We start from the raw sequence: 6,982 nt of genomic DNA, 5'->3' as shown, positions 1-6,982 counted from the left end.
GCGCTGAGCTATCTCATTCACCCCACCGTGTATCATTTTATATTAATGATATCTTTTATCTTCTCTAGCTCCAACTCTGCAAATTTAATAAATGGAAATAGAAAGAAAGTTTGTTATTTATTTTACAAAAACTAGGATTATGTTATGTATAACTCCTTCCAACTTACTCTTCTCACTTAAAAATACACCATGAAGGTTGGAGGTGAACTTCAGTGGTGAAGTGCATGCTTAACATGCAAGAGGTAGTGGACTTTGTCCCTAGTGCCACAGAAACAAACAGAAACCTACCAGACACCAATATACTTTGCTGTTTCTAATGAGTGCATAATAATCCATTGTATAAATACACCATAGCTTATTAAATCATCCTCTTAAAAGTCATAATCCTGTAGGCCCATCAGGAGGCTGAGGAAGTTTGAGGCAACCCTGAGTTATATAGTGAGACCATCTCTCAAAAAAATTTTTTTAATTTAATAAAGATTTTTTATTGTCTCATTAAAATATCACAGATTAGCTTTACAATCCAGAAACTTGTTTCTGTAGCTGGATTAACTCTTGGATCTTACTCATCTGGCTGCTGAACTGTTCCATCTATTCCATCTGAATAGATACCATCCAAAAATGTTCTGATATCCTTGTTTTTGACTGTTGTGGCTTGCTGAATCAAAGCAGTTGGATTTGAAACAAGCTCAATATCATTTTCTTCAAGGATTAGCTCATCCTTCTGGGTTTGAGACACTGCGCAAGCAAAACCTGCCCTCATACGAAATCAGCAAATATATTTTTCACCCAAGAAATTCCTGATTTCGACAAGAGACCCATTCTCCTGAATAATGACATTGATGGTGAAGTGAGCATACACAGACCTCATCTCAAAACGGAAGCCCAGTGTGACCCCCTTGATCATGTTCTGTACATGGCTTCAGATCGTGCGAATAGTTGCCAACTCCTTTTTGTTTCCCTACCATTTGTCAACCTGGAGCCTATTCTTTTTCTTCCCAAGGAGATTGAGTTCCACAATGATGTGGTTGAAGTCCCTCCAGAGGGTTCCTCAGTGACCCTTCACAATAACTGTGTGTCCTTTCAGAGTGATGTCGATATTTTCTGGAATGTCAACAGTCTGACTGCTAAGAATGGTTTTCATTCTTGTGGGAGATGCAGCACTCAAAAAAAATTTTTAAATCCTCCTATTAAAAGGAAATCAGGGGCTGGTGAGAGCTCAGCAGACTAAGGGCCTGCTTTGACAAGCTCAGGGACCAGGGTTCAATCCCCAGTACCACATGCCATGCCAACCCCACTCCTGGGACACACTGAGCTGATAACTCAGTGAGAGCATGGTGGGGCACACCCATAACTGCAGCACTGGGGAGGCTGAAAACAGGAGGATCACCATGAGTCTGAGCTGTGTAGTAAGACTCTGTACCAAATACATAAAATGGGGAAAAAATAAAGTAAAATAAAAGGAATGCATTTAGGCTTTGCTTTCCCTCCCAAGAAAACTTCAATCAATATGCTTCCACTAATATCCCTATCTACTGGTACATTTACATGTTGGAATAGAGGCTTGGACATTACAGTCTTGTATGAATTTTTTTAAACCTAGACCAGGTATGGGAAAAATGTCTATGGGCCAACTCCCTCCATACCATTTTTTATGATTTGTGACTAAGAAGGATTTTTAATTTTTTAATGGTACAACATATGAAAACTATTTTGTGGCATATGAAAATTTATGAAACAAATTTTAGTGTCTATCCAATGGAAAAAAAAAACCTGCTTTTCACTACAGCAAAAGTGTGGTGGTTTTCTCAGTCACCAAGATGTTCTTCAGAGAGAAAGATCCTAAGGTTAAAGTGTCAGGCCTACAAGACTATCCCCAAGTTCAAGTGCCAATTTCAAGCCTCAGGTCGCCAGTTGTCTTCTGGCTGAAGGACTGAAACTGAGCCTCCAGGAACCCTTCCTCTGGTCTGTTAATTTGCCAGAGTGGCTCAGATTCACAGCACTTGGGGAAACACTTTACTTACATTTGCCAGCCTATTAGACAGTGAGCAGCCAAATGAAAGGATGCACAGGGCAAGAAGTGTAGGCAGGGGCATGGACTCTACACTTTCCTCAGCTTGCTCTCCTCCAGGCACCCCATGGGCTCAGCGATCGAGAAGTTCTCGGAACCTGGTCCTTAGGGAGGCTTACTTATATGGGCATGATTGATGGCACTGCTGGCCACCTGGGACCAACACAATCTTCAGCCCTCTTTTCTCCTTTCCTGATTCTGGGGATCCATCCCAGTACTGTATGCATGCTATGTATTTCATATTGCATCACAGTATTACAAAATAAAGTTTTATTGGAAAACATCCATTCTCATTCCTTTATGTATTGTCTGGCTACTTTCGTGCTGCCATGACAAGGCTGAATAATTGTGCCAGAGAACGCAGAGCTCACAAAGCCTACATTACTTACTGTCAGACCCTTTACAGAAACTTGAAGACCCTTGATCTAGGCAATGGATATGCTTCTTTTACTTCTATTAGTGGATGAAGTAACATTTTAAAATTGCACATACTTTAGGGTGGGAATTCTTAAGGATTGGTGAAATATTTAAGGCCATATTAGAAGGATTTATATAGTGCTTATTGCCTGAGTATAAAGAAAATCTTGATATTCAGAGCGTAATCATTGTCAGCATAGGTATACGATATGGGATGATGGAAAGATACGTTCTTTGGATAGGTTGCAGTGCAAGAAACTCTTGGTTTCTCTAAAACAACAGGAACCTTAACATCAGCCAAGCTTGTGTTTATTATTCCTTTTCTATGTCTACTCTGCCCAAAATTCATGACCCAATGCTATTATGGTCTACTGGACTCTTTTTGAATATTTTGCTGAGTTTACACACCTATAATATTCAATAATGGAACTTCAAAAAATAGGGTATACAGATGAATGTCCATTTTGTATCTGTGTATTCAAAGTGGTTAGGATAGATATATAATTGCATTCTCTTAACGAATAGAATGATTTGTTCTAATGGTGTTTGTAAATAGGATCTCAAGTCCACATCTTGTACAGCAATTAACCACTAAGAAGAATATATGCAGTGTGTTATTTGTTGAAATTGTACTTCCAATTTGATTTGAAACTGTCTCATTGCTGTTTATCAATAAAATTTTGAAAAAAAAATTACCTCAGGTGCAGAAAGCAAAAACAAACAAACAAACAAACAAACAAAATTCATTTTGCTACCTGGAGACAGTTAGGCAACCAGCTTTGAACACCAGGCTAAAATAAGCAGGGATAACAAGGAGAATTAAAGTGGAAGGGAGCTGTGAGAAAACTGACTGACTCATGACTCATTCTTGGCAGAATCCAGCAAGCTGATAAGGTTTCAGATGGTGACCTTGCTCCTCAGCAGAGAAGCCTGCATGACAGTGGAGTGCAGGAAAAGGCCACAGGGGAAAAGCACCATTTTCTGCAACTTAATACGGAGAAACAGATGGTGTGTAGATGGTCTGCAAAGCTGGTTATTCTAATTAAAAGTATCTTTTAAAATAAAAGCAATTAACTTGAACTCCACTAAAAGTTAAGAATTCCAAGAGTACAGGAGACCACTCAACAGAGCAGAAGTATAACTTTGAAATTTTAAAATTTTATTCCCTATATTTTTTTTGTTTGAAGGAGGAATAGAAGTAAAAGTCTTAGACCTTAAAATGGAACAAATTCCTCCCATTCCCTTTGTCACCACAAGCCTGCTGGTTTCTAACCAAGCAGTCAGCCATCAAGAACTGATGGAAGGGGGCTGGTGAGATGGCTCAGTGGTCTAAAGCACCTACTTGGAACAAGCTTAGCAAAGCACAGGGACCACGGTTCAATCCCCCAGCACCACATGCCAGACAGCCCCTCCCCCTGGTGGGCTGAGCTGGAAACACACACACACACACACACACACACACAAATAATAAATAAAAAATAATAATAAATAAATAAAACATTAAAAAAAAAGAACTGATGGAGGGCTGGTATTCAGTATTTTGCTAAATACATGTAGTCATGGAAGGAAAACAGATGGGACACTGGGCTTCATGGAACCCACAGTCAGGTGGATAAGCATTAACACAAGAACAACAAATTAGTCTGTGCCATAGTAGTTAGTGACTGAAAGATACAATAGGAGAGATAAAGCAGGAGAAGGAAAGGGTAAGCCTAATTTTAAACAGTATGGTCACAGGATGCCTGAGAAGGTGACATCTCAGCAAACAAGCACAAGCATGCATGCATCAGGGAGTGGACAGGACTCCAGACAGAGGGACCCTTCAGAGTAAAGCTCCAGGTGAAGCCGCTCTGCCACATACTGTGAAAGAACTGTAAGGAGTCAGAATGGTGAGAAGAGTGTACACATGGAAGGCCCTCGGGAATTAAGGTTGGTAGCTGGAAAGTACAGCCTTACAGGCTTTGCCTTTTACTTCAGGCAAAATCCTTTAGAGTTAAAGACTTGGGATCCAAGATCTGAGAATCACTCTTAAGTCTCCATATCTTCTGGCACCCTGTTTTGCCCCTCAGCTACCCCAGCTCCCTTGTTGTCCTATAGACAGCTCATGGCCAGGAGTAGGATGCAGTGAACTGCTTGCCTCCATTGCAAAGTTACAGTGGGGACAAAAATCTCAGCAACAGCCAGTTTTCCTTTTGCCTCAGGCTCTGCTGTTACAGAAAGCACTGTCTCCATCCTCTGTTTAAGTTTCCATATATCATTCACCATGGATTTTTTTTTTTTTGCATTAATTTGATTTTGGATTAAGGGGCTGAGGATATAGCTTGGTGGTTTAAGTGCCTGCATGGCAAATGCAAGGACCTGAGTTTGATTCCCGGTATTACGTGCCATGCTGGCCCCAGGCCTGGCTGGCCACCAAAATTGGGCATGGTGGCACATGCCTTTAAACCCAGCACTAGGGCTGGTGAGATGGTTCAGTGGTCTAAGGCACCTACTTAGAACAAGCTTAGCAAAGCACAGGGACCACGGTTCAATCCCCAGCACCACATGCCAGCCAGCCCCACCCCCTGGTGGGCTGAGCTGGCCACACACACACACACACACACACACACACACATAAATAAATAAATAAATAAATAAAATTTTTAAAAAATATTTAAATTTTTAAAAAAATAAATAAACCTAGCACTGGGGAAGCTGAGACAGGAGGATCACAAGTCTGAGCTGTGTAGTGAGACCCTGTACCAAATAAATAAATAAATAAACAAACAAACAAACAAATGTCACATTAAAATGTTACTGGACTAATAGGGGATTATATTTTAGCAACTCATTCTTCTTAAATTATGTCTCAGTTCTTCTTCAGCTGACCATAGTCCTAGCTGCTATCTCTTCCCAGTTTTCCCCTAATCAGTCCAAACCAAGGGTTTGTAAAACAGTTTCTCTAAGGGCCAGATAGTAAGTGTGGTTTACATCACAATTCTGCCCTTGTAGCAGGAAAGCTGCCACAGACAATGTGCAAACAAGTGAATGTGGCTGTGTTCCAAAAGTGCTTTATTGATGGATACTGACATTTTAATTTCATTTCATAGTCCTGAGGCAGGAAATAGCCTTCTTTAGCCCCCACCCCATCATCTCACAATGTAAAAATCATCCTAGCTCATGGGCACCCAAAGATGGGGGTGGGGCGGGGCGGGGCAGGCTGTGAACTCCTCTAACCTGTCTACGCCCACCAAGCCTCTTTCAAAAGTGCTGTGTTCTCAATTCCTAATGTGGCTCCTGCTCCTCCAATGAACCATGTCAAGGGCAAATTTTCAAGGTCTTTGTGTTTTTGGCTCCCTGCTTTCTACTGAAACTTGTTTTCCTCTCCTCCCCTGAAAACACAATTTGTATGAAACCAGAAAGCTCTCCTCAATATCCTCTAAACAAACCAGGCTCATTGTTAGCTACCTGCTTGTGACCTTGTTATGTCCTCTCTCAAATTCCAACATCCCTGTAAGGCCATGTTTTTTATGACTCCACTAGCCTGTAGTGGTCTCTCTATTCCTCTGAATGTGTCCTGCATTCACTATTCACACTCCTTTGAGCTCTGAATTCCTGTGTCCCCTTATTTTTTTCTGTTTGACATATGTACATACTATGTGCCAGATGAGATCCTCTACCCTGAAGAGTACCTAGCCCAGAGCTACTTCTCCCCAGTTGGATTTTACCCTCCCTAATTGTATTTTATCTTATACCAGGGGATTTTCTGCTGGTCTAAGATGTGGATTAGCTACTTTAAGTAGTGAAATGTGAGGACTACTATAGCTATGACTTCTCTTTTGAATTTGGGGTGTGATTATCATTTTAATTACATCCATGCATTATCTGTGCTTTCCACTTCCCTTAGTCTATGATTTTTGGTGTGTGTGTGTGTGTGTGTATGTGTGTGTGTGTGTGTGTGTGTGATATTGACAATGGAATCCAGGGTTTGTCACTCATGTAATGCAAGCACTCTACCACTGAGCAGTGAGCCAGCTGTGTTGGGTGATTTCAGAGACTGGGAGCTCATTTACTGCTGATGCACTTCTGTCATACCACCTCCCTCTTCCTCATTCACCAATTTACAGCATTTCCTTAAGCTAGAGAGAGACCTGTTTGATCACTTTCAGTTAGTGGAAGGGGAAAAAGGTATAGTCCTTTATTTCAGTTACAGAAGTAACAGACAGTATGGTGGGAAGCTGACATAAAGTAAGGCTGTTATTGCTGTTCTTCAGATGAGGACCCTGAGGTTCAGAAAAGCGCAGCAGCTCATTGATCGGGGATGGCAGAAATGAAATTAAACACTCAGGAAGAACCTGTGAAAGGACTTCAAAGTCAGCCTCACTAGAGGGCCTCAAGTAAATTGCTCTCTTCCTTCCCTTGTCTTATTTCTGCATCAAATCCTCTCCCCAACCCCCACCCAGGACAGGTGGGAACTTACTTCACTGGTGATGGGAATTCAAGTTGAGCAGTTGC

General features: G+C 41.2%; 1 pseudogene; it reads right to left on the bottom strand.

The window, feature by feature from the left end:
- Positions 1-562: 562 nt before the first annotated feature.
- On the bottom strand, positions 563-1,144 carry LOC101567200 (annotated as a pseudogene).
- Between the last annotated feature and the right edge of the window lie 5,838 nt (positions 1,145-6,982).

This window comes from Octodon degus, unplaced genomic scaffold (assembly GCF_000260255.1).
Source record: "Octodon degus isolate 3935 unplaced genomic scaffold, OctDeg1.0 scaffold00272, whole genome shotgun sequence".
NCBI lineage: Eukaryota > Metazoa > Chordata > Mammalia > Rodentia > Octodontidae > Octodon > Octodon degus.
The sequence above is the reverse complement of the archived record's forward strand: the minus strand, read 5'-3'. Positions and strand labels throughout refer to the sequence as shown.